Below are 27,162 nucleotides of genomic sequence, written 5' to 3'. Positions count from 1 at the left end.
TGCATGATCAATAACGCTCCCATTGATGGCCCGGGAACTCCAGAGGCTTGAAGGAATGAATGACAGTTTTTGAATTAAAGAGCCTTTTTTTTTTTTTTTTTTTTTTTTTTTACTGAAAGCTTTTCATCATTCCCTATTGCGCGGTGAGGTAATGACATCCACCAGCGGATGCCAAATGTTGAGCAGGCTTTTCGACGAAGAGGATGCTCTTTGGACTTGCACACTCGGGTCATTGTCTCATCACTCTTTTAAGCATTCAGCTCAATTCCAGCTCAATTTTACTTGGGGTTCATTCGAGGTACTTCCAGGTGGCAGTTGAGCACTCTTTTAACGTGGGTCAGAATATTCCTGAAAATAAACCTTTTTGAGTATAATTTATAGACACTAAATGCACTAGAATGTGCAAAATGTCACCATCATACATTTTGAGGGGTAAATAAATAAGCAAGACAATTTATTTTCATGCCTTTTATTGAATTGTTAAGCAAAAAAAGTAAATTACAAACCTTGCAATGCTGGTTGCCATTCTGAGTTGCACGATATTTGTGTGTGTGTGTGTGTGTGTGTGGGGAGGTCAAGTCCGCCCGGTGACGTATCGCTGCCCTTCAGGGAAGGCAGTAGGTTGTATAGTTATCTCCTGATTGGGCAAAATCACGACCCCCGAAACCACACAACCTACTACCTCACCCCGTACGAACATCAGAAACATGGCGGGACATCACATGAGGAGCGCAGGCACACATCATGCATGCAAACGGTGACAAACAAAATCCAGGCCAATGAAAACATCCTGAACTGAACTGAGGCAACTGAGGTCACTGAGTGCAAAGGAGCTAAAAGTGCAGTTACAATGATCCGCCGCTAAGAGGTGCTGCTGCTTAGAGAACGTCATCGGTGGTGGTCCAATCGTCAGACGACATTACAGCCACTTCAGGAAAGACAGTAAGTTGTATAGTTATCTAACAGGAAGGGTGTGACCCTAAAACTATACAACCTACTACCTCACCCCAAAGGGCAGTCTAGAAATATTCACCCCATCCTCACCGGTCAGCCGCTTTCACACACAAAAGCGTTACTTGACACAAGTGATTTCTTTACTGAATGTGAGGAATAAATCTGAGCAAAACGGCCTTACTTACCGATAACTTACCTGCATTCATTTTGATAAATGAATGCAAATGACATTTATTCAAGATATAGTTCAAAATTGAACTTTTCACTTGGAAGCTTTTCAATGTGTTTCTCGCCTCTTCGGAAACATGGCGGGATGTTAGTACAGCTTTAACAGCAGCTCCACCTGAAATGACCATAGAGGAGAACAATTGGTTACTTAGATTTAAAAAAAAAATATATATATATATATAAAATAACTGAGTCTTAAATAACCATTTGAATTGTTTCATAAATGAGGACCGTCACTCTTCTTGTTAGACTACAAAATAACCTTGTCAATCTGCCTTCCTGTTACTAACTTGCTAATAGCCATGAGCATTTTTTTAGCATTGAGTAACGTTTAGCATTTTTAGGTAGCATTTAGTCGATTCTACTACAGTATATTAGAAAATGTCATTGATCTGCTTTATCGATCGCTGTCTTAACAACTTTAGTAAATCCACAGTTTTAGCATATTAGCAATAGGATGAGTTATCACCTCAATCTTATCGTGTTTAGCACATTTACTCCCGTCTCCCTAAGCTCGTACCAAAATAAACGTGGGTCGTAGCATTTTTTTTTTTATACAAGCTGCCAGCCTTGTTTGAATTTCCACTTTGTTGAAAGAGTGGCAATGAATATGGTATTAAATAAAAACTGTGTACAGTGGATGAAATAGAGCGCATGGCGGGTGGTAACAGACAAAAACCAGAACCAGAAAGGCCCGAATGTGGATGACCGCAATGCATCCCACCAGACATTATCTGGATTTTAAGTAACATCTTGTCAACGCGAGTCGGAAAATTGGCGCCACGTTTGCTTCTGCGGTGCTGATTGACTTTCAAGTTGTTCCAATTTCAAAACAACCCCCACCCCCTATCGGAAATAAGAGAATTAATTTGTTCCAGGGTCTCATCTTACCCTCAAAAAATGTTTAAGTTACTGCACAGGCCAACATTAACCTCATTCAAGTCCAAGGAAAAATTATATTTCTGATGGCGTCAACAGAATTTGGAATCATTCAAGTGAATATTTCAGAGCGGGCACCTCGTATATCTTCCTCATTATGCTAAAGATTCAAGCGTGAAAGAAAGGTTGAGGCATGCGGAGCTGTCAGGCTGCTGTCTGGACATCGCTCATTCTAATATAGTGGCTGGCTCCGAGTCCAGTCTGGCCGAGCCGGGCGTCGGCTTTCAAGTGCAGCCAGTTGCTATCATCCCGTGACAGGAAAATGTAGCCAACATGTATGCGCGGCTTTTGGCGCAGCGTGAGCTAAAAACACCCCTTAGGTCCGAGTGGTTCTTGGAAGTGCGCAAAGTCAGCGAGACGGCTCAGACGCGTGAAAGCCGAGAGCTTGTAACCGATAGCTGCTTCGGCCGGGCACCTCCGCGGGGAGCGGCTGACGGCCACGCTATCTTTCGCCACCCGGCATGTCACCCAAAACGAACGCGCCACACACGACGTTCCGAGCGCGGCGACTCCGTCTTTGAGCTGCTAGCGCACAAGAGAGCGGCACCGGGTTGAAAAGCCACTTCCATTCAATCACACTTAAGTCTTAAGTGCTATCGATCAATAAGCGGGTCTCGGTGCAGCCGTCGGACAAAGTGAAGTGCTCTAACCTCGTAATGTGATCTATGGGCTACTTTGGTCGGTGCGGCGGCTCGCTCTGCGTCGGGATTCTCCGCTCCGACAGAACGGGTTCACCGCACCATGTTCTACTACGTTATCGCAACAGAATTAAATAGGTATCATTGATCACTGGCTTCAGAGCCTTAAGGTATTTTCGGAACTTAAAAAAAAAGCTCCGATAATACATCAATACCACTTTAGCAGCCTAACATATACTATAGTCTAGTTGTGTAAAGAAGCTTTGTGATCCACGTGAAGATCCTTATGCTTAATTTGGTTAACCCAGTGCTTCTCAAATAGCGGGGCGCGCCCCCCTTGGGGGGCGCCGTGCTATACCTGGGGGGGCGCGTGTGACCCTGGGGAACAGGCTTTTTTTTTGCAGTACTAGAATAAAGTGTAATTGCGCATCTTCCCAGCAGGGGGCAGTGGCGCTCTCATTGTTACTTCTGTGACGTTTGCGACAGTGCAACATTTTACGACTTACAAGACAAGTTAGGATAGTCACGGTGGGGAGGGGGAGGGGGGCGCGAATAGTTTTCTTCTTGCTAGGGGGGGGCGTAACAGAAAATAATTGAGAAGCACTGGGTTAACCACACTAGGCCAGGGGGGCGTTGGCCTCCCCCAGAAATATTTCTGGGGATTTATTTATTTTTTAATATATTTCCACTCATAAGAAGGGAATCAATTATCAATATTTATCAGCGTTTTCTAAAGAATTTTTGAGGTTTGGATTTTTCTTTGCTTATTTTGCGACCCTCCTGAAATTCTAGCTCTGCCAGTGAAAATTAGCCTTATGATTTGAAATGCGTTAATTAATATACAGTGGATTTGCATAATAGTAATGTGAAGGATAGACAGACAAAATGATGCATTTAGAAGCATAGCTTCTCCACCGACGCCTGAGAGAAGCTCAGCCTCCATTGGCCATCTATTTATACCAGGCCCAGAGGGGAAGGTGGGGGCTGGTGATGGGTACAGGAGTAAGGGAGGAGGAAGTAGCAAGGACAGGTCTTGTTACACATGTCACAGGGGTCAGGTGGAGGGGGGGGGGGTTGGTTGGCTAGCCACAGGGGGACCACGCGTAAAGTCAGACAGGCTGACCTCTCGGTCACCTACAGGAGGCTGACCTGCTTCATGTTGGTGCAAATGTGCGAGAAACTGCAAATAATAATAACGTACGTTCATGTAAGTGCGAGGCTGTCAAGCAGTGAGATGAACAAGCTCCCCAGCAGCTTACCCTCTCAACCGGCAAGGCCGTAAACATGCCAGGTGAAGAGGGCTGGATTAGCCTGAGCTCGCTTGCCCCTCTGCGGCCCCACAGCCACATCTTTGGAGCTTCATGACAAAAAAAGAAAGGCGAAAAACGAGCCCGATGATTGTAATGGCAGGGCACGCAGTGGGGGTCAGCCAGACCACTCAGCCTTGGCAGCTGCTTCTCATCTCTCACACGCTGCGTACAGTCACATGAACACAAAGACTTTTAACACGCACTTGTGTGGGATGCAAACAAGGGAGTGTGAGGGTACAGTTTGCAATGGTCGATTTGTTCAGGGCGTGTGAAGCTGGACACCAAGACGTAAATACAGTCTTGACTGATGGAATTCCCGTTTGTAATCACATTTAATAATTTGCTATGAAATTAAAGTCAGTACAGCAATGTCTATTGACAACTGCAGGAGTCTGCCACTTGTTGCTAGGCAGAATTCATGCTGCCACTGCCAACGAGAACACGGGTCTGCGATTCAAACAACAAAAATAATTCCTAAAAGAGCCAGACCAGTGACCTTCACACATATTATTTTTTCAGTTAAATTACCATTCTGTAATAATAGGGCTGCAGCTTTTGTACTCTTTGGTACTTAATTTGCTTAGAGAACAATTATAAATACAAAAGAAAACATTTTTCACTTAATAATGAAAAACCAACTGCTTTTGAAAGAGTAGTACGCAGCCTGGCTTATAGCAGCTAGATGCTAGCCACTAGCTGCTAGCACGCCTTACTGTATGTCATTGACAGCCGAGAAAACCAATTCCATTTGTTTGAAAATAATTTATTTACACTGTCATGAGGGCGCTACATGGCCTTTGGTCCCCCAGAGACAGAAGTCACGTCTGCATGATTACTTTTTGCCTGCAGAGCCTCACTCAAGTCAGCTCGGGCAGTGCCCCATCACGCTGCATCTGTCGCCTGCTATATTTAGCGGTCGCGTCAAATAGCGCTGCGGAGCCCCCTTGTATATGAACTTGAGCTGACAGACACGACGCCAGAGCGGGTGGATTCGCCTCGTTGGTCGTCTGTATCCTAACCTTGAAGAGCCGATTAGCGTTTTTATTTACGGCGCGGTGCCGACAAGAGCCGCGCTGAGGGTTAGTTAGCGGCTACGTGGCCCGGCAGTGCAGCTCAAGCTAACGTCGGCGGCGAGAGCGGCCATCAACAAATTTGCCAGCAGCACGTCGAGAGCCTACGCGCGTCTGTGCGTCATCGCCATGAGGCAGTTGGCGCGCTATATTACATGTTGCCTGCCATCTGCTTGCTACAGGGGTGAGGCTTGCAGCTATGGCCCAGAAACACCGCGCTTATGCAAAAAGTATTTATAATTCATCCTATTAACGCAATATGGGCCCATGTGTGCACATTGAGCTCAAATATGGTGCCAAGGGCGCTTTTCTGACCCGCAATTGAAGCCAGTTAGCTTGAGATGTGCCTGACGAGGGGGAGAATTGCTATATTAGCTAATAGCTGTGAACAAACACAAGAGTGGAGCCTCCACAGGTGGTCAAATAAAATTATATCTTTTAATTGAAACTTCTCAACCTGACATGTTACAAACTTGCCGGCTTAACGATATTACCGTAATTTTCGGATTATAAATTGCGGTTTTTTTTTCATAGTTTGGGTGGGGGGGCGACTTATACTCAGGAGCGACTTATATACATATATATATATATGGTTTTTTTTCACCTTTTTGGGCATTTTATGGCTGGTGCGACTTATACTCCGGTGCGACTTATAGTCCGAAAATTACGGTAAGTCAGCACATAAAAGTAAGTAAAGCATCACCAATGATTTGGAGCTTAACTATACAATAAATGCAGAATTTCTGTGCGCCTACTCGTATTTATGGAGCGCATATATCTCGCCAGGCTGCACTCTTCAGCCCGCACACATTTTCTCTGAGAAGGAAAAAAAAATAAAATAAATCCTCGTGTGACTTTTTAAGAAGAAACACACTGCAGTGCAGATAAGTTGGGAGGATCCGAGCAACATCTGCACATGTAATCAAACGCCTGGCACTTAAGCCAAGCTTGCTGGAGGCTGAGAGGCGGAGCCCGAGGTTAGCGAGTGCACGGCGGGAGACGAAGCTGGAGCTGACGCAGGGTGCTGTTGCGGTTCGGGTGGAGACAGGTACACTGGCAGCCACTTGAGTGCACTTTACGGAGAAACGCAAGGCTGTTCGACGAGGATAAAAGCACTATAGGAACAGCAGTTAAAAAAACAAAACAAGAGGACGCATTTAAAAGGACCCATTTTCTGTCTTTCTCCCGCCCCCCTGCCCAAATAGTTTGGCAGCACCGTACAAAATGGCGGCGCTGGAAGGCAAGCGAGTGGAAACCATTTTCTAAGAGTCAAGGCGGGCTGCGGCTGGTGGCCAATTAGAGGGGCACTCCGAGCGCTATTCTCCACGTTCAAAGTACAAAGATGACGTTCTTCGCGTCTAATAACAAGGCAACAGAACACAGACAGAATGGCGGCATTTTCACAGCAGGTGGCGATAGAACACCTTCGGGTACTTACCGCAGAAAGCGCGTCAGTCCGTGTCTTCGCAGCTTTCGGCCTCTTGATGACGTTCAGACGCAATCGCCTGAAAGAGAGGAAAAGAGAGCGTAAGCTATAGCAGACAATGAAAGGGTCGCCATTGCTATCTTGTTAGCTAACTTTGGAAACGCAAACCAAAACAATGGCAGCCCAGAAAAGACCATTTTAGGGTCGGCATTGCTATCTTGCTAGCTAACTTTGAAAACACAAACAAAAACAGTGGCAGCCCAGACAAGCCAATTTAAGAAATGGCATTGTTATCTTGCTAGCTATTGGGCCTTTTTCTGTAATACTACAAGATGCCGCCGAAGCCTGGCTCGTAGGAAAGTAGGAATCCTGTCAGAAAGTAAGCCGAAAATATTCTTGTTTGATGGGGGGAGGAGCCAAGTTTCCTGTTTGCTAATCCTAACAGCTAATTCAGGATTTTCCCCGACTAACTTCCCAGCAAATTACAATCAAAACAATAGCAGCAGCTTTTGGGTTTTGCACTCAAGGAGTCGAGGAACAGCACATCTCGAGGCTCGACAGTACGTGCAGACGCTCTGGCGACGGCGCCAAACCTGGGGGCGGCGTTGAGAGGCGCTGCGTCACGTGCCTGCTGCGCATCACGGCCAGCACGTGGCCACAGCACTGTAACTTACAGCCATGCTTCTGACACATGCGTGTGTAGGTGCACATATTTTCTTTTTTTTTCGAAAGCGGGGGGGGGGGGGGCCACAGGGATCCGGTCCAATTCGAGGCCGTCCGCGGAGGACACCGCCAATTAGAGGCCTTCACTGAGTAGGTGATAATTCCGTACAGGGACGCTAATTGCGGCACGGGGCATGGCCTTGCTGCGGAGGGGAGGCTCTTTTATATATTGTTTGGAACGTTTGTAATTACAGTTCGGCGCCTTGGAGTGCCGCCAGCACATGTTTATAGACTCATGAGTAACCCAACTCCCGCGGCCCATGGAGACAGATTCATGTCCATAGCTCAATGCACTCAATGCACTCTGTGTAGCGCACACACGAGCGTGTGTGTGTGTGTGAGACTCAAGAACCCTCGGCAAGAACTGTATGTGCAGCACTGAATCTCCATATAGCAAGTACAGCAAATGGCTGGGTAAGAAAATGCATTATACACTTTAAAGTATTTCCAGGAAGCAAATTAGCCACTTATCAGTCCGTTAGGCCATTTTCAAGAACGAAGAAGTCATCAAAAGATGGTACCGGACCACCACTAAGGGACGACAATATTCAAGCCAGATAGCAGACGTGCGCTCGATACCAAATAGCCAGTTCAGGGTGTACCCCGCCCGCCTACGGCCCAAAGATGAGAGGCTCCAGCATGCCCGCTACCTTCGTGAGGATTACGCCGTTCCCAAAATGGATGGATATAAATATAAAAAAATTGCACATTTTCTAATGAGCTATATCGGTTGATTAAATCGGCCCTGATTGTGACGGTGAAATACTTGCAACAATATTTTTAGCAAGTAAAGGAGAGGGGTGCCTTGAGATACGAGTTTCATTTGTTTAGTGACCATGCTTGTAACTCAAAACACCAGCGCTTCTGTGTGGCTGCATCAGCCAGCCAATCATTTACTGATATCATGCTTGGAACTGAGCTCATCAGTACGGCACTAATATCAGTTCTTATTTGACCCTTTTTTGGAAGAACTGTTCACATTTAATCTGCCAATTTTTGTTTTTTGAGTTGCTTCAGTGGCACCATGCATATCCATACTCAATTTGTATGCCAAAAAATGTTTTTCCTTATTTTTTTTAGTTCTACACACACCAAGGTGAAAACATTCTCTGTTTAGGCCAGCAAGGATAATTCCATATTTTCAGTCCACAATAGCGGAGTGTTTACTAATCCCCTCAATTTAGCAGGTTTAATCCTTCCTAAAGATGGTGGCAAAACTCAAGGTGAAAGATAATTCTGCAGCGTTTGCATCTTTTTTGTTTTTTTAGCATCCACTGCAGAAGCCCCAACACGGCTCGCAATCGTATCTCCCAGTCAAACAATTTTGGCTGACTCGACACTTCCGCGGGGTCCAAAAATTGTCTTGGCAACAGCCAGAGCCAAAAGCTGTAGAAATATATGAGCAATGGAAAGAAAAAGCAGAGCGGGCGCCACTCGGTGTTATCTGGACGTCGCCAGGCAGATAGCGGGCGCTGAGAGACACACGTGTACACAGAGCCTCTTTTAGAAAACGTGCGCCGACTGACATTGGCGGTCAGCGGCACCCAAAAAAAAAAAAAGTCATAATACGCGTAATTTGACAAATTTGCTCCAATGTTAGCTGGCCGGGCTCCAGCTGTGTAAAGCGGCCATTGAGGGCCCCTGCATCCATGTGAAAGGTCTCTTTTCAGCTCGGCATGATGTCACCATGACATCATGTTGCTGTGGTTTCCGTGGTTAAAATCACGTGTGACCGCATCCCATCTGACATTCAGATTAACACAGACAGGCGGAGGAGGGGAAAAAAAAAAAAGAGGGAGGGGGGGCCCAAGTTCGCCCCCAGTCGACAGCATGGGGGGGCCCAAGTTCGCCCCCAGTCGACAGCATGATGGACTTAATGACCTCTGAGTGTGGTGGCAACGAGAAGGTAAAGGCGGTTTGTTTTTTACTCCAGTGGAGTCATTTTGACGCCACCGTGCAACACGTTTTTTTTTTTTTTATCGGGGTGGGGGGGGGGGAATGTATTTCCTTATTTGTCCCGCTTTAAACGATTGGAAAATTTATTTCCGTGCATAAAAGTTATCAATTATGCAGAAAGCAGGTTCAACGCGACATTAAGCTATTCCGAGCTATCTTACTATCATTTTGCCGTACTAAAAAAACAATTATTTTGTTGACAACAAGTTTCAACTAGCAGCTAACATTTTAATGGGTCCGGTTGTCTCATGCAAGTCATTTTTAAAAACAAATAAAGCCATTCCAAGTAATCACAACGTACATCAAATAAATGTGTGGTAATAAGATCAAAACAAAATTCTACGAAAATTTCGCTTCGTACCATTGTGCTCATGATCGGCATCAAGGTAAAAGAAACACACACAAAAAAATGCAGCTTGGCTATTTTCCTTCCACTCCAAATAAGAAATAATAATTGCGGTCAGAATATCTTCGAATATGACCAACCCGCGTTTTTTTCTTTTTTTTTTTTAACCACAACAGTGTTAGGGACGTTGGACCTCTTAATTTCTTCCAACTAAAGTCTTATGCTAAGCACTTTTTCTTTACAAACAGACCAACCCTTTCTAATTAAAACGTTACATTATATATATTAAAAAATGAATGATAATTTTCTACTCCATCCATATAACCGCAGCCGATCCAGGAGGAGGCGGACCCCTTCCACTTTATTAGGCACCTAGTCAAATTGAATCCAATACAAAAGTCTGCCTGCCTTTACAACGATAAGAAATGCTGGCTCGCTATTGTCAATTGACGCCATTCATACCTGCTTGAATACGGTGAGTCAAACGTTACGTTGGACTTCATTTGAATGCCAACGTGTGTAATCAATAGAATGAACAACAAATATCTACATATTATAGTTGTGTTGTATTATATTATCTTAGTGTAAGCCCTCGTTGCGCACACACACGGAAACACACAGGACACACACACACACACACACACCTCGACCAATTTTCACGGATAAAAATCCTATTTAAATTTATTTCATTAAAGTCATAAAAATTAACAAAAAAATTGCAAAATGGGATGCTTGCTATCTACTTTCTAAAAAACATTTTTGTACATACGTCTTCGGGATTCTGTTACTGATTTTACAAATTGTTAGATGGGCAAAAACAAAAAGTATATTGAACTAAATAATTGTGCAGATTATATTGTGCACTGCTGTATTCTGTGTCTATCAGTTAATAAATAAATATATGTACGCACACACGCGCGAGCACGCACGCGCACGCACGCGCACGCACGCGCACACACACACACACACACGTTTCTGCCTCTAACTTTACCATTAATATATATTTATTTTCCTCTCTTGCTTGCTTTGGACAAATACAACTCACTGGCATGAACTCATAAAAATAAATAAACATGGAAATAAAATAACTTGGAGAACACACACGTTCCACTCTCCAAGTTCATGTTCAAGTTCAAAGTCATGGAACGGTTCAAGTTCAAGTTCAGCAAGCAGCTTTTTCCAATTTCCCCTTTCTCAATCCATATTTGCTACTGCACCAAACACACCAAAGTAAGTCAGAAAACCTTTTTAGTAAAGCCCTTATGCGAAAATATACGTTTTTGAGAGATTAGCTGGGCGTTAAAAAACAACAACAAAAAACTCCCCAACAAGCATGCGCACATTGGTGTGCCTCGTGACTGCTTTGGGCTCGGGCCGCAGCGGCCTAACAAGGTGCGCTTCCACGTGCGGGAAGGAAAGCTCCAGCCTGGCACCACGGGCGACTTTAGATGCCACAGTTAGATGCACAGGCCGGCCGGGAAGCAAGCGAGGGAGCGAGGGCCACTTCTGAATATCTGAATTAGACCTCAACTCTAATACAAATGAGTTTTATTGAACAGAATTTGAGCGTAATCCAGCCTGAAGATTTCTCAAACCGATATGTAAAATGTTACTTTTTTTTTTTAAATCCCTTTTAGCACAATTCCATCTTTTAGCTCACATTGCCTCTCATTTCCCGACTGTATTTATAATAAGCTTCGTTTGGGCGTATATGTCCGCCCAAAAAGCACATAGGGCGTCATAAATCATCATGGCGGCACAAAGAGACAAGAAACGACAAGATTTGACCAAACGTGTTGCGAATTAGCAAAGCCGCCGCTCCTTTCCAGCAGCCGAGCCAAAAAAACGGTCAAAAATCAACAAATGTGGCGTATTTTGATACCATTTAGCGCCGGCGGGTGCGCCACGTATGCCTCTGGTGCTATCCGGGCACGAGCTCGGGCCCGCGTTGTTGGCATGAGCCAGCCAGCGAGGCCTGGCGTCCTCCCGCCAACCGACGCCAGCAAAACGGCCGCTTAGCCGCTCACAAAAGTTAACGCAAACAAAAGCACATGTGCCAAACATTCCCGTGTTTATCTGCCATCGCCCGTGTGACTTACCCGTCCCCGCCAGGCGACCGATCTCGACGACGCTTTCGGCCGGAGCTGCGTCCGACGGCCGTCTCGCTCCAATCTCAGCTCCGGGCCCGGCCTGGCCGCCTCCTCCACCTGCTGCAGCCCCACAACGAGTTCAAGTCGGGCCTAAAACAATAGGAGGCCATGAGGCTGCGGTACCGGTGCGCATGTGGAATGTGAGCAAATAAAAACGCAGCGTCGGATGCGTGCAAAAGCCAAGGCGGCGTGACCCCCCCCCGAGTTTGTCCAGTTTGGTCTTACGAGCGACTTGTGAAAAATTAACCCGATTCTACGCTCTCCCGCGGGATGGCCTCTCTCTCTCGAGATGCCTTCACTTCTGGAGTGAACATTGGTAAAAGTCAAAGCCTGGCCTGCTAAATCGAAGCACCCACACGTGCATGTACAACACACACGCGCGCACACACACACACACACGCACACACACACACAATGCTACGAGGGAGCAGAGCATACGAGGAAGGCAATCTGATGCAAGAAAAGCCCCCCCCCCAAAATAAATGCACAATTACGAACGTTTTTTATCCCTCCTTGCTTTTTGGCCTCTTTTGTTTGCATTTGGCAGCTGTCCCAGAAAAACGCTCGCTCCGGCGGCTCGGCTCAGCCCAAAGCCGCTCGTCCGCCTGCATGTCGGGAGTTGTGCGGCGCCGAAAGGAGGACGGGATGAAGCCGAAGGACGGCAGCGCGCAGGAGGCAGAGGAGGGCAAGAAAAAAAAAAGAAACCCCGCTAAATCTTGTCGAAAATCGGCCGGCCCACGCACGGCCGTTGGCGTAGTCATCGGGACGGCGTGCGGGTCGTATCCCCTCTTCGGTCGGTCCAGCTCGCAATGGCGGCGGTGAGAAACCTCCGTTTCCGATCCGAATCCTCGACAAAACATCGACAAACTCTACAAAAATAACCACATTTTTGCCGCAAATAAAATGTGGAAAAATGCATACTTGAAAGCGGCCAGATCCAAAAGTGTGGGAATCGAAGAGGAAAAATATGTGCGGCAAACAAAGTGGCCGAAAAAGGCCTCGAGGAGGAGCAACTTGTTGCCAGCATTTTTTTTTTTTTTTGCAAGAGCTGCAAGTTGGAGGCAGAGGGTTAAAATCCAAGCGAGCGGTGAGTGGCGGGGGGAAAAAAAACTCAGTCTATGGAAGGGCGGGCGGGAGAGCGACGGTGGGGAGGCCCGGACTGTAGAAATAGCAGCAGACTGCCCCCCTCGACCGCCCCCCCCTCTCTTTTTCTCCCACTAAGTCTCCCCCTTGCGTGAGGCCAGAGCAGAAAGAGAGGCGCGAGCGAAACCGAGCGCAAAAGAAGTGCCAGCCGGAGAGAGAGAGAGGGAAAGAGGTACGAGGAGGAGACTGATGATGCAACAGGGGGCGTGGCCAGGACCACCAAGGAGCGAGCGAGGCTGGAAGAGAGCAGAGAGAGAGAGAGCGAGAGAGAGAGGGGGGAGAGATTGACACGCCTCCGGGAGTCGCGCAGACGCAGTGCGAACGTCGGCCGCCATAGTGGCATCCGGTGCAGCATCTCCCCATGTAGAAAGAATTTGGGGAAGGGGGGGGGGAGTTAAATAGGGGGGGTGCACCCTGGAAAAATAAATCTGTAAAAAAAAAATTTGCTATTTGACACGCTGGAAACACACAAATGTTGGCACACACACACACGGTCAGATAAGCTTCCAGGAGGGTTTCTTTCAGGAACATGTGGCCGGGAACACACGGCCTCTCCGTGCCCCCCGTGCCCTCGTGTCCCCGACCGACCAGCCGGCCGGCCTTGTTGTGTCACCGCCAAGCGAGCTTGATGGCTTGCAGCCTCTCTGCTGCCTGGCACCGAGTCAAAACGGCACATTTTTTTATTTTAGGGCAGGCGAGAGATGGGGAAACAGCTTCCCTGTTTTGTCGCTCCCTCCAAAATAAAAGCTGGTATTTTCGATGTTTAATCTCGAATATTCTTTGTTCTTAGCACCCCCCCCCATGTGTCCTTGAAGCCCCCCCCCCCTCCTCCCTACCTCCCCCCTTACTCCTCTTCCCTCCAGCCCGCTGCCACCTCACCCACCAGCGTTTGGCTTTTTCCACTCTTGTGGCACATTACTGTAACGCTATTGTGCGACAACTCCCTGCCTCTTTTCGGCTTCAAACAAAACAAAACAAAAAAAAGCAGCTGAGCTGGGAAAGCGACTGTCGGTCAGTAAGTAGGACAACGCAAATCGTGCAAAGAGACAAGGTGGGGCTTTGGAGCTTTTTTTATTTTTACTCTGAGGAAATTCTTTTTTTTTTTTTTTGGGTGATTGTGTTTAGCGAGGCTTGGTCGGGTCTTGGCGCGGCTTTAGCAGCGGGCACAAAAAAGCACGACGAGGCGCTACTTGCTGCCCCCGGGGGAGATTATGCTGTAGGTTGCTAGGTTTGTTGTTTTGAAGAAGCGTTGATGAAGCTCATACTACACACAAATGGGCGTGCGTGCGTGCGTGCGTGTGTGTGTGAAGTGAAGTTGAGGCAAGGATGCAGCGTCGCTCGGGTTGTCGTGTCAGCGCATTCAAGCTCCAATTGGAGAAAATGCATTGGTTAGCCATTAGCTCTTTAGCATGATGTCGTTTATGAAGAAGCAGAGCCTGATTGTGAGGCAAAAAAAGATGGCGACGTGTCTTTGGGTGCATTTGTAGCACCACTTTTGCCTCAGCACCCAAAACTCCAAGTAATCATCAAGCAAGCGCACAATTTGTTATATTTATTTAATTATGTTTTATTTCGCATCGGTGTAATGCTTTGCATTGCTATTGTTGAATATTATACGATCATTTTGGATGCATCTTTGGAAAAAAATTTGTAATACATTTCAATAAATCTTTGTATAAATGATCAAATTTTCGTTTACACACAACATTATCATTGCATCACATCACTGCAAGAATAAATAACTAAAAATGAAATTCCAAATCAGGAAGTTTACAGAAAATAGCAAGAATAAATACTTCTTAGTATTTTTTCTTATCTCAAGGAAGATTTGTTCATATAAATGGATTATTTTGCAGTGGTAATTCATATTACCCAGAGCTGTGTATTTATTTATTTTTTAAGTTTGTCCTGTTGTGCTGCTGCTGCTCCTGATTTGCCCATATTATGCTATTCTGTTAAATGATAGGCTAAGTCAGGTCACATGGCCCCACCGATTTAAGGTATGGCCAATTTTACTTAGGTTTGGAACTAAAACTAAAAATAAGATGATCCCATTTTTTAAATTTGTGAACTTTTTTACTTTGTGGGGACAAAAGTGAAATAATATAGAACTCATTTTAAAAAAGGGCACACACATTTTGGACGTTGATGTTTTAAGCTCATCAATCGCTATGTCGCCACCCACCAAAGCAAATCAAATTCCAATACAATGATCTGCATCCAATGGTGTTATAATATTACCAACAAAATATTCAAATCAGCCAGAATTGGAAACTTGCAATGAGCTTGGTGCATGAAAAATGACAAAAATGTCCTAACGGGCTTTTTAAAATTTGGAATATTCATATTAACAACTAACCCTAAGTTGACATTCTTCTCGCAGCGGCGGCGGAGGAGGAGGTGGTCTGGCCGTGAGCGCCGCACGTGTCCAAACACAAGCTCTCTATTACACCCCAGTCATTTGAGTGCACCCCCCCCCCCACAAAGTCAGGGTGAGGGGTCATGACCCCTGGGTCAAAAGTGTGACATGGGGAGTCCGAGCGGGCCCATTGAGCGCGCCGCCGCTGTTTGCTTTAAGAAGGTAAAGATTACAAACACATTAACTAATGCCGATTAGGAGGTGATCCCCGGCCGGGGGTCGGAGGTCCCGGAGGAGCGTGTTACGTCTTATTAACAGGGGCTGACCTTTGACCCCAGCAGCCACCTCAGGCAACAGAGTGTGACTGACCGCTTTGGGCTCTCTGCTTGAAGGGCGTCGAGTTTGAAGCTTGCGCAGGCACGTGCGCTCCTCCGCTTTCTTAAAACGGGCCGCCGAGGGACGACAAACAGGACCGCGTGATTCCAAGAGTGTCCGGCCCAGTTTTTCCCAGTAACCCTTTCTGCACTTCAGATTTTTTTTTTAAGTACAACCAAAATACAGTTTATATGCCGTTTAAATACGCAAAAGTCTAAATGACAAAAATCCTTACAAACAAATAAATTTGATGTAAATACGAGAATCATGCGCAATATCAAAATTAAAAAAAAAAAAAAAAAAGCTCCCTTTTGTTATCAAGCCTTTAAAGCAAAACACTTGAGATTCATCAAACGCCTCCCAAATATGACAACAGTGTTACATCAGAAAAATAGAGGAAATCTCGCCTGATGAAATTCTTCCTGGATTGTTTTTGACTTCAAGTCTCACGAGGAGCACAACAAAAACAAAAGCCCGGCTCGCTCTGAGGATTGCCCTCTGTCTTAAAATGGGCGCCGGAGCTCGGATCAACACAAAATGGCCGACGTTAGACGATCAAGTGAAATAGTAGCGAGTCATGTTCAACTTTTTGGCTCCCAATTTTCAGTCTCATTCATTTCATTAACAGGCCGTATATGGTCACTGGAGCCACCACTAGCAAATTAACGCTTCTAAGCACTTCCGGAGAAAATCTGACAATTCACCAGGACAGACTGAGGAATCAAATTCTTCCTGTATTGTTTGGCCCAAAGTCAGGAAAAGCCCACAGTCGCGCTTTGTAATTAAAAATAACAACAATTAGATGAATGAGAGAAACCCTTGTGTGTCAGTGAGCTCATTTGACGGATGCAAAACTTCAAAGTGTATTTTATTTGCCAAAAAAAATCGTTTAAATTGCTCATTGTTATAATTACGATTATTTACAAAAAATGACGTATTCAACAGATGAATACATTTGGAGTTACTCTGTAATAAACATTTGATTTATGAATGTATTGTTATCTATATAAATAAAAAATAACTTCAAAACAAACTGTAGTATACAACTCGAATTTAATAGTCCAGATTAATGTGCAGTCATGTGGTACCCGTGCGCGTGTGTGTGTGTGTGTGAGTTGTGTGTGTGTTTTCAGACAGTTGGTGACAACTCTTTTTTTTTCCCCTCACGTTTTTATGACTTGTTATTTCTGCCCCAAACATGACTTACGCATCTAAAACGTAAGGAGTGCATGTCATAAATTTTGAATATTAATAACAACACCTGCTTTAAACCAAACATGTCTATTTTGCATTTGATTATTTCCACGTGACTTATATTCGGAGCCAGGAATGACACGCTTCATCTTGAATCCAAGCTTTCCTTTTAGTGACATTCTTTGTCAAAATTTGTCCGCAATAATAATAACAAATCATTTTGTCCGGACAGATTCCATTTGCGGCAGGAGACTCAAAAGTAGAGACGAAGGGACAAGGAGGAGAGGGAGCAGACGGGTTCTGCCGAGCGAGTGCCGACCCGGTAGCGTTCGGACCTCGGAGTGCGGGTCGACTTCTCCAAAGAGGGACTTGCCTTCGCTTGCTCTAACGACGGCCGGCAACTCGTCAGTGCACGCAAATGACACTCTTGCAAAACACACAAAAAAAAAGCCGATTTGATGGGGTATTTTGTATAAAAAACTTTAAGGGTATGTGATATTAAAAAAAAAAAAAGAAAAAAAAAAATCATTCATCAGTGTGCACTTTCTTAGTAAACTCGTGACTGGATTTATTTTGTAATGTAATAAATTGTGTTTTTCCCGTAATTTATTTTTGCTCAGCAAATCAAGAGCTGCAATAATGTTTCTTATATTTAATTTTTTTAGCTGGATGTTTGTGCCAAATTATTAGACACGGCTCACAGTGTGATGGAGGGTATTTATAAACACTGTCAATTACAATAATAAACATCAGTGATCAACATATTTTTTGTTTGTTTTAACATTTTAGTAAGTCACTTAGTTTGCATTTTGAACATTGATCTTGATTATTGGACAAAAGTACACAGCTCGACTGCTTCATATGTCCAAAATGTCATAAATAATATTCTATTTTTTTAAAAAGTTTGTTAGACAAACTCCATCTAGGTCGGTTCTAATTCCAGCTCGAGATGTTAGCAGCATTTCAATTGGTCATCACCCAAAGGAAAGTCTGGGCCTGATGAGATGTTCCAAAGCCATTTGAATGGTGTGAAATCAGCAACAATGTGTGTCATAATTGAACCATCTCGGGGTGATGGAAAATGAAATATCAGGTACAAATTGTGGTTCAAGTGCATCCAAATTTGAGCGCGGGATATTAATAATGTCGGCTTTGTTGCTTCAAAATTTACAAGCCTGACCTTTGAAAGTTTGTGCGTGAATGGATGTCTTTTGAATTATATTATTTTATATCAAATGATAAGCATATATAGGAAGGAGCAATAGGCTTTTCAAATGCAGAATATTATTTTGTCAAGGAAAAATTAGGTCCAGGATATTGTTCCCCAGATGTATTTATTTACACTTTTGTATGATTTTCCCAGTTTCTGGGTTTTATGGATATCTTGATACAAGCACTTACCTAGTTTTTTTGTTATTTGTAAATAAAAATAGAAATGGATTGGAAGTTACTTTAAAATGTGTCTGTTTAGTTATTGACAAAAATGTCTAAAAAATATTCTATAAAAAAATAACAATAAAACTTTCAAATCAGCATGACCAAAACCTGCCTTAAAACTTGAAAGTGGCCTTGGGAGTTGCACAATGTGGTGGCTGTGGACGAGGAAGCACAGGGGTCACGCTGACTCGGCGCTTTTAAAATAAGCCTCCTCATTCGTCTCTCTGCACCGTCTTAACGTTTTTGTCGGCCATCTTGTGGAGTCCAAACGGCACGCGTACGAGTTTTTTTAACTGACGTTTGATTTCAGAACAATTGTATATATTTTGTATTAAATGGGGTCAAGGTCATAATGGTCCTCGAGGGTAAGACGAGTTTGACACAATATCATATCTTTGGTATCGATTGACTAACTTGCATCGTTTCACCTCAAGTATTTGCATTAAAATATTTGATCAAATATAAAAAGTGTGCTGATTTTTCATTCTCACGATTTCCTTTTTTAATTCCCCACTCGATTAATCAATTATGCCTGTTATAATCTGTCTTTTTTTTTTTTCCCGTAAATATTTCTGGCAAAAAAAACAACAGCTTTAGGCGGACCAACAATCATTCAGTATGTAAGTATCAGAAAATGTTTTGTCATGAATATTTTATGAGATAACTTTCCCATTATTTACTTATATATGTTTTATTTATTTAAAAAACAATTAGCTGCTCAGCTAGCCTATTTACACACTTCCTCGGAAATTAAGCCGATTTTGAGTGAGTGAACAAAACAACACCGCCTCTCTTGACTGCTATCAAATGGCTCCGTAATGGGGGGGGGGGGGGGGGGATTTGGAATGGGTGATAAGCTGGCACACAACCAAGCACTAATGCCCCTTAAATGTCAACTGCTATGTATTGCGATGGGAGAAGAGAGAGCATTCATATTTTAGTGAAGCGAGCGAGCGGGTGCACCCGGGGACACAAAATGGGGGGCGTGGAGCAGAGTGGGAGAGCGGCTTTGGGGGGGGGGGGGGGAGAAGTAGTCAGGCAGCAAAGGTGTAAAATAAAAGGTAGGAAAAAGAGGCAAACGTTTTTTTTTTTTTTTTTAATTATTATTTTTTTTAATCAAAGCTGCCCGTCTCACTCATTGCGTCTCACTCGCTCAGCACACTGTTGGTGGGGGTCGGGGGACTGGCGTTGGGGGTGGGGTCAACTTGCCGGGGGAGAACGAGAGAGAGTGATTTTTTTGCAGCGGGGTGAAAGGCTGGCGGTCATGTGTGCAGGGCTCATGACAAAAGGCCCTTTTATGTGCAGCGTATGCAGATAGAGGAGGCTCCTTTGTGCACAGATGGAGATCCCATGCCTGGGTCTACCCGCGGCCGCCACCAAGGGTTTGCGGGGTGGGAGGGGCAGCGAGGGCGTTGAGTGCCATCACTGTGTCTGGTGGGGGGAGGGGGCAGACCGAGCCACGACGCTGCCAGGCTCGCCGGGAGGAGGAGGTGGCAGAGGAGGAGGAAAAAGAGGCGGAGCTATAAAAGCTTGCTTGGCGCATGCCCACGCTGCAAGGCAGGTGGAGCAAAGTCAAATATTCGACACTGACCAATGGAAAGCAAGGCTCGCAAATGATTATTTTGTGGACAATTTGAGGGGGTGTCTAAATATGGCTTTATTTTCCGTGGACTTTTTTTCTTACTATTTCGGCTTCTCAAAGTGTGTCATTTTATTTAAAAAGTGTTTCCCTCCACATCTTGGAACAACTCACCAAATTTCAGTCAAGCATTTATCAGTTGAAGAGCTTCCAAGTAGCAAAAGACATGCCAGTTCCAAGCTTTGAGCTCCGACTTCAAAACATAAACATCAAAAATGCGAGCGCAATGACATCATCACATCACGCAGCTTCCAAGTGCAAAGACACAGACAACTATTCATAGTCCCACCTGCAAAGGATTTGGAACGACCGCTGCAGTTAACCTGCATGTTATTAGGAAATGGACACGGTGAGAACGAGCAAATATTGGCTTGGGGTTCTGACCCAGTAATAAAGCCCGCTGCATTTATGAGCCAATTTTCTTTGAATGATTCTTGCAAAATATGCAAGATTCTCTCTTAGAATACGAAAAGCATCAGTAATGACGATGTAGCCCCCCCCCCCCCCAAAAATAAAAATAATTAGCCATATTGTGCTAGCTTAATTGGCTGTACAAGAAACCACCACGCCAAAGGAAAAACAAGCGCTGAGGCGTCAAATTTTTTTTTTTGTGCACTCGCCTGCGTTAAATTTGTTATTAAAAAGTTATGAACAACACGGCTCTGCTTGTGAACGTCACGAGCTCAAACTGACAAAGCAGATAGAGAACACATTTCCCAGCATGCTTTGTATTTATTTCTCTTTGAATATCTCATGTGAGTTGCAAAATAATGTCAGCGCGATGAAGTTTTCACGGCATTTCGGCTGACGCACTCTTTCATTTGGCCCAAATTAAAACGTCCCCAAGCACGTTCTATGTTTTTTTTCTTCTTCCTTTCTTTCAAGCATGGCTATAATTTGAACGCTGCGGTTGAGAGAAGGCCGCTTCCAAACTTCCCAACATTAGTCGGAGCTGACATATTCTAATGCTTTTAATCCAACTGCTTCTTTCATCACGTTGCCACATACTAGAAGAATCAAGCCCGGGCAAATAAAAGTCGCGTCGTCAAAGCTCCTTAATGGCCTCAAATGACGGCTGAATTTCCGATGATGAACATTTAAGCTTAACGTCATGGTAACAAGGGGGGGGGGGGGGGGGGGACGTCATTTGCAAGGCAGTAAGCAGCATCTGCTGGACACCTGGAAGACTGCAAGTCACCGGCAGCCTTCCCAGCCCCGCCTGAGGGGGGGGGGGGCGTGACCCTTAGCGTGATGTGACCCACAGCAGCCTTAAGCGTGTGAGCCATGTGGCGTGCTCAACCTGATCGCTGCCTAAATCAAAGGCCACATAAATTACAGTGAACCTGGAGTACAATAAAAATGTCGCCGCCTACGTGCTCAGACAGACAGCACCAAATTGCGGGTCGTATTTTTAGGGCCCGAGCAGCCAACGAAATTCTTCTTCTCCGGACAGACTCGCATATTTGAGGAACTAAATGTGGTGGGAATTTAGACGAATCGCTTATCAGAATTTTTTTCTGCCAAATATCAGAATCTTATCAATCAGTACTTAGTGCATGTGACCTATTTATATAGCCAGGCTCCCTCTAGTGGTACATGAAAGTATTACACAATTAAATGTGTAGACTGCAGCATTCTGACATTTTTTTTTTTTTTTTAGTCTAGCACATTCATTTATATCCAGTACAGTATATCTTCAGTACAGTTTTAAATCCAACACATTCAATTCAATCTTTCAGAATTATTTGTTTTCAAGCAATTCTTAAATTTGCTTCTCTAGACAGGTGGACTTTATGATGTGTCCGATGAGTATTTTTGTCCAAATTTTTAAATCGACATTATTTTAGCCTTCGGTCACAACAACGTGCCAGCGTCAGTTCTCAACGTTCACACAATGGGTGTGTTTAGAAAGGGGGGGGACCTGGCTGGTACACTGTGCTGCTTTTATTAATGAGCACTAATCGCTGGGAGTGAAGCAGCTCAACAAAGGGACAGACGCTGAAACCAAAGCAATTATGCAGCACAGGTCTGAGCCCTTACACAGCACTTAAAGCACTTTTTAAAAAGCCACCTGGGCACAATGTGCTCAACTTTTCGGGTGCCCCCCCCCCTTTTTTTTTTAACTGTCGCCAGGGCACGGACCCGATTGTTAAGAAGCGGGGAAAGTAATCCCTGGAGTCTGGCCACTAAACCTGCTCTGTCCCGAGTAACCATGGCAGCAGACAGGTAGTGTCTGGGTCACGGGGCAGGCGCGGACCCCTTTGCTTCATTCTCAAAGACCAAATTATAAAAGGTAAAGGCGTAAACATAAATTGGCAGGTGAATATTGTGGAACTGGTGCCAGCTGGGTTCCGCATGGCCAACAGCGCCACTGGATATTCGGCACCCCAAAACCATTTGCAGCTACTTAACACAAAGGCTGAGCGGTAGCTCCAAGCCAGAAGCTCGCGGATCAAAGATGAAACAAGATGAGACAATATATATGGATATTGTTTAAAAAAAAAAAACACACACACTTGAGACATTATAATATAATTATAGGGAACTTGTGAAAAAATTTACAATTATAATTAAATTGAATTTAAAAATAAATAAAAATACGCCCGCTTCTTTTATTGTGTGCAAGTGTTTAACAAAATAAATGTCCAATTTAAAGGTTTTTAGTAGCGAGACATCGAAACAAAAAAAATTAACTTGCAGAGTTTATGCGGGTCTTCAAATATTTACATATTTCATCTTATTAGAATTCAGCACTTTTACTTTTTCTATGTTTCTCCAAACCGAGCGTGTCAAAAGTGCGGTTGTGTGTGCCCTTTCTGCTGGGAGCACATGATCTGGCTGGGCCTTTCCTCCCTTCGCCCTCTGGTTGCTATGAGACACTGCAGCCGGAGCCAAGGCCTCCGCCATTCATTACGGCAGGAACAAAAGCCAAAGGCGGTGGACAAAGCGGACCAGAGCGACTCCAACCAGCTCCCACTTAACACGCACATCACACCTCCGAGCGCTCCGCTGACATACAAATGGCCAATTAAAGCTCTCCTTTCTCTCCTGCCTTCTTCGCCGTCTCCTTTCTCAAGACAGGCAGCTATGTACTCAACAAGTTGAAAAGTTGGAAATTCTCAAGGCAATGGAAAAGCAGCCATGTTCGCTTCATATAATTCCGAGTCGCTGTGATGATGCTGAGAGTGCAAATTGTTTCCCCAAAAATCACCTTTTCTTGGGGAAAATACACATTGTGGTGCTGATTCAACTTGTTTGGTATTGTCGGGGATTAGGCGATTATATTTCAGCTTAAATTGCACTTCTCATGGGGTTGAAATTTTCTATTCTTCCAAAAATGAAATGCCTGCAAATCTACACTTGTTTTAATTGATGACACATTGAAATGTCACATTAATTACTTCTTAAATTAAGAACATGACATTTTTGCAAATAAAATATAATAATACATAATACAAACATCAGCTGCCAAGTCCAACGTGGCCTGGTCCAAACCTCAAAACGGGCCACGCCCCTCTACACATTCTGTGTTTGCGTCTAGGGATGGGAACGGGGGGAGATGAATTAAAAGTGGGCCGACTCCAAAATTAAAATGCCCTCCCTCCATTTGCCCTTCTTTTCACTGCACTTCAGACTTTTTGTTCTACAATCGACAATGATGGTTGGGAGTGCACAATTCACACATTTGTGAGGCTAAAAACAAATGCTGCTGAGCAAAAAAAAAAAAAAAAACCATTTAAAAAAAAATATATATATATATATATATATATATATATATATATATATATATATTAAAAAAAAAAAAATACTCGGGACTGAAAATCTTGATTCTTAAAAGACATCATATGTGAATTAATGAGGCACATTTATGTACAGTCGCGTAAATGCTAGCCAAAATGGCGGCTAGCATGGTTGCGCTGGCTAACAAAATCAGAGTTCGAGATTAATCTATCCTTGTTCGAGATTTCAATGCCACAATTCAACATTATAGAGAATCGAAATTGCTCGTCAAGAAGATGTAGTATGTGGTTTTCTGCATTAGCTTACAATGCTACCTCTGATGACCCCAAAGCAGGATGTGGATTTCGAAGTCTAGTTGGGAGCAGGAGTTGTTACGCCAACATGGCCTGCTGCTTCTTTCTCTGGAATTCCCAGCTAAACAGGAAGCAGCCAAGTGCCGCCATTGGTTTGATTTGCTTTTTCAGGCCGGCCTGGACGGGCAGCGTCTCCTCTGCCTCTCCGTCCAATAGGATCCCCCCCCCCCCCCCAAGCTTTCCCCAAGAGACGTGAAAAACCCCAAAGCAGACAATACAGCAGAACGAAGCAACAAGCCAAATTGCCGGTCCAATTCAATCCAGAGTCTCATTTTTGCAAAATGATTCATTCACACTGGAAGGGAGTGAGCGCTTTCCTTGTCCTTAGATGAACTCATTGAGCTCTCAGTCAGCATTTCCAAGGAAGCGATTGGGAGGGGTCGGGGACACACGTGCACACAGGCGCAAATGCGCGTGCACACACACACGACCGCATTTCCTTCTCGGCCGATTCTTTGCTCAACTGTGGGATTTAGGTCATGGATGCAAAAGCCTTTAACATGCGCCTGTTTCAAAGACCCCAAACATGGGCGCTGCGTGAGAAATAAAAAGCCAAATAAGGGCAATGGAGAAGAGGAGGGGCGTGCCAGGGGTTGCCATGTTACATGCTGTGCATGACAACTCCTTCACCCGTTACGTGACGGCAATACAAACAGAGTTTTGCAGGAAAGCAAACTTTTAATTGAGACTAACATCGGCCCATTAAAAATAAGCGTTTATCTAGTGATGGGAAAATGAAGCTTCAAATTTGGTTTATGAAGCAGTTGTTTTTTTTTTTTTTACTCCTCTGTTGGTTCAATGCTTAATTTATTCACTTTTTAAATTTGTTTGCATTATATATAAAATCATGTCATGACTATGTACTTTTAGACAGAAAATTACATATCAGTATTTCTCCTCATTGCAAATATTGCAAACTTTTTTTGGAACAGTTTCATGGCATTACCTTTCATTTTTAATGGGAAATATGATTTGAGAAAAAAAAGTATCTGGAGTTACAAGCGAAAAAAATCAACACTCCGCAAAGGATTGCTCAAGGTAAAGCTAGAATTCCATCGACCCGTGTTTGAGAAAGCGAAACCAGTGCAAGGAAAAGTCCCTGATGTCAAACAGTGTACACACACACACTCACACACACTCATTTTATTGCTCGCCCACTTCCTCTCTTTGTATTATTGCAGCGACAGAAGCAAGGCCAAAGAGCTCCTGCCTTGAAAATGCAGCTACTGCGTTATTTGTGGTCCAATAACAAAAATAGAGTAACAGTATATGGTGTGCCTTAAAAAAAATTCCTTCCCGACAAAGAACACCAGAGGGCGTAGTTTTGCCGTTACAGCAACTTTCTTGATATGAGCAGTGCTCAATCGCCTGATTTTCAACGTTTGAATGTTTTTGTCCAATTTAGTGACAATTTAGCAGTTTTAAGAAAGACTATGTACATCGAGGCCGAGATCAAAATGACACTTCTCTGCTCTAGAACAATTTCCTAGTTTGAAAATGATCTGTTGTGTGCTGATGAAAGACAATGGGAATTTTTGGTCCAAAATTAAAGGGATTTCCATTTTTTTTAATTAACTGACCATTTTACATGTATGGTGCTCCAATTAATATTAATAAAAAAAATAATTTTAAAAAATAAAATAAAAATTATGTATATTATGTATGGTGCATACAAACTTATTTTCATGGATATCTGAATGTATTATTCTTTTATGTATATAGTTTCTCTTGATGGTGTATTCTTGTTTACTTATATTACGGTTCTTTTTTCTTTTCCTATGCTGGAATGAACAAATTTCTCCATCGTGGGATCAAAGAAGTTCTATCTTTATTTTAATAATAATAATCATCATAATACAGATGGCTTTGAAGCTCAAAAGTTATGCTTGTTTAACATCTTAACATTTAGGCTTTTTTGCTGTATATACACTGTCTTTAACAAGACGGTACTTAAAAGAATGCGCAAAACATTTGAACAACCTGTTAAAACAAAATAGTTTTCTAACTACTGTACTGTGCCAGTTCACTTTTGCTCGTGTACAATTTCAGGCTACTTTATCCACCTGCCTTTGACCTATAATGATGACTCGATGTATGGCATCAAAGTAGGTCAACCAGAATGAAAAATGTAATAGTCAAAAGGGATAGTTGGAGTTTAGTTGCTAAATTTTGACCAGAAAATTTAAAAAAATCGTCAATATGGACCATTTGTGGCCCATGTTGTGATCTCTCAAGTCCTGCTACAAACAAAATGTTAACATTTGACCATAAACCAAATATTGCATCCTTGCAACAAAACCTCAAGACCAGCAAACGTGAAACAACAAGGGCGTCGAGAGGAACAAGCAAACAATTGCATTTTTTAAAACAGATATCATTTGGTTTTGCCTTTGAGAAACTCAAGTCAGCATGAATCACAAACACGAGCAACGACGACGCAGCTCTGCTAAACAACCAAAGTACAACACACGTCACATTTGTATTTGACAAGAATAGTTTAGGAAAAGAAAAATGCAGCTCACCAGCCTGTGCTCTCGTCCAATTCTCAGAAGAAAGATGCAGCAGTTTTCAGTCTCGGGGCCTGACAAAAAAATACGGAAGAGCACAGAAAAGTGCGTGTGTGATGTTGTCAACCAGAGCCAGAGAGAGAAAAAAATGTGAAGAGGTACGCACTAAGCAGTCATCACAGCAGGATTTAAGCGGGGGGCGGGGAAGAAGTCCGAAAATGACAACGTTTTATCTCTTTTATCCGCTTTTATCTCTTGTCCTCAATGCCCCCTCTCCCCCCCCATCCACCCGCAACCGGATATTTATGACGCGCGCTTGTGCGTAAAATGGCGTGTTTCACTTTCAAATCATTATTATTGCACAACACATGCAAACAAAATTCAAATAATAAAGTAACATAAATTAGAATAAAATAAATATTGTTGACAAACGTGGCAGCGTTCGAAACCGTCCGTCGTTTATTTTAGACGTTGAGATGCTGACGCTGCTTTTGTGACGTTGCATCACCAGCCAAACATAAAAGCACGTACGTCTAACGGACATCCAAGGGTGAACTTGTGCCTTTAAGAAGAGGATCAGTTTGTATCCAATTTTACCCTCACCGTTTCAGGACTCCCCCGTGACCCCCTTCAAAGACCAACAGGTGCACGTTCCAACGGGTACTAGACTAGGA

The 27,162-nt window shown here is 43.9% G+C and overlaps 2 long non-coding RNA genes across 4 annotated transcripts; one reads left to right on the top strand and one right to left on the bottom strand.

Moving 5' to 3' along the window:
* Positions 1–453: 453 nt before the first annotated feature.
* LOC133157313 (uncharacterized) lies at positions 454–26,772 on the bottom strand. 3 transcript variants are annotated; one of them, XR_009714994.1, is made up of 4 exons: positions 26,504–26,772; positions 11,690–11,830; positions 6,578–6,644; positions 454–1,297 (listed from the first exon to the last, which is right to left on the bottom strand). It is a non-coding gene; the product is annotated as an uncharacterized LOC133157313 (long non-coding RNA). The 3 variants fall into 3 exon arrangements; XR_009714995.1 differs by lacking the exon at positions 26,504–26,772 and adding an exon at positions 12,484–13,032; XR_009714993.1 differs by lacking the exon at positions 26,504–26,772 and adding an exon at positions 12,239–13,030.
* Positions 13,723–17,575, top strand: LOC133157384 (uncharacterized). Its single transcript, XR_009715006.1, has 2 exons — positions 13,723–13,934; positions 17,044–17,575. It is a non-coding gene; the product is annotated as an uncharacterized LOC133157384 (long non-coding RNA).
* Positions 26,773–27,162: the final 390 nt, after the last annotated feature.

Source organism: Syngnathus typhle, linkage group LG7 (genome assembly GCF_033458585.1).
Source record: "Syngnathus typhle isolate RoL2023-S1 ecotype Sweden linkage group LG7, RoL_Styp_1.0, whole genome shotgun sequence".
NCBI lineage: Eukaryota > Metazoa > Chordata > Actinopteri > Syngnathiformes > Syngnathidae > Syngnathus > Syngnathus typhle.
Note: the sequence above shows the minus strand (reverse complement) of the source record. Positions and strands in the feature narration are given on the sequence as shown.